This window comes from Nanorana parkeri, unplaced genomic scaffold, assembly GCF_000935625.1.
Source record: "Nanorana parkeri isolate BGI_ZX_2015 unplaced genomic scaffold, ASM93562v1 scaffold2482, whole genome shotgun sequence".
NCBI lineage: Eukaryota > Metazoa > Chordata > Amphibia > Anura > Dicroglossidae > Nanorana > Nanorana parkeri.
In genome coordinates this window covers 31331-31726 of record NW_017308750.1, presented here as the reverse complement: position 1 = coordinate 31726, position 396 = coordinate 31331, and the positions used below count along the sequence as shown (strand labels likewise).

Here is a 396-nt window from a genome sequence, read left to right as displayed (position 1 = left end):
CATCCTTTCACCCATCCACCCACCCCCAATGTAAGGAGCATACGGTGGTTGCATTGGCCCCTCTGTCTCCACGGATGTCGGTGTCCTTGTCCTGTGTACACGGCAGGATTTACATAGGTAAAGCGGGGGATTTGCATGCACACGGATGAGGATGACAGACGACGTGTCCCGGCCGTGGTTTGGTGAAGTTCATAGTTGGGGATCGCCGTGGATATCAGAGGGCCGGTTGTATGTAGTGTATGGAGGGAGCGTTGCTCTGCTCGTGGCTCTAGGCTCATGCAGAGGATTCTGGGTAATCCCGCCTCCGGAGACGGGAGTGTTGTCATCCAGTGTCAGGTAATGAGGACTGTCTGACCCCCCCTCCCCCCCTCCCCCCCCGTGGACACGATTCCCGCT

General features: G+C 57.8%; 1 protein-coding gene across 1 annotated transcript in view; it reads left to right on the top strand.

Annotated features, from left to right (window-relative positions):
- The window catches only part of PLEKHO1 (pleckstrin homology domain containing O1), a 31949-nt gene that overhangs the window by 1552 nt on the left and 30001 nt on the right, over positions 1-396 (top strand). The window lies entirely within an intron of this gene.